The following is a 701-nucleotide window of genomic DNA, read 5'->3' on the forward strand; positions in this document are numbered from 1 at the left end:
GTTTCTCTGTGCAGCTGTGGCTGTTGCTCCTGGAACTAGGCTCACAATCTCAGAGATCTGTGCCTCCCAAGGGCTGGGAGTCAAGGCGTGCACCTCCACTGACCAGCTTAATTACAGTTCTAATACAAGAGGGGCAAAGGCATTGTAGCAGGAACAGCAGAGAGCTCACATCTCAAACCCTAAACAGGAGACAGAGAGCACACTGGAGGTGCAGGGAGGCTTGGCTCAGCAGTTTAGAGCAGTGACTGCTCTTCCAGAGGTCCTGAGTTCAAGTTCCAGCAACCACATGGTGGCTCACAACCATCTGTAAGGGGATCTGATGCCCTCTTCTGGTATATCTGAAGATAGCTACAGTGTACTCACATATATAGAACACACACACACACAATTTATATGGCTCAAAGGCCCCTCCTGTGACATACCTCCTCCAAGAACACACCTAATTCTTCCTGAAGTTCAAGTTCCACCAATTGGGACCAAGTATTATAAGAATCTATGGAGGCTAATCTCTATCAGAGCACAAAGTGTGTGACCCCCACACTTGGAGGCACTATAATTTTTCTGTTTTTCTTCTCACCCCCAAAAATACCTGACTTAGAATTTGCTCCAAATTATGTTTGCCCAGCCGAAGACCACTGACCATCGGTGGAGCTCGTGGCTGCTTTTATGTGATTGTTGTCTGTCAAACAACCATACTTTTT

The sequence above is a fragment of the Mus musculus genome, chromosome 11 (genome assembly GCF_000001635.26).
Source record: "Mus musculus strain C57BL/6J chromosome 11, GRCm38.p6 C57BL/6J".
Lineage (NCBI taxonomy): Eukaryota > Metazoa > Chordata > Mammalia > Rodentia > Muridae > Mus > Mus musculus.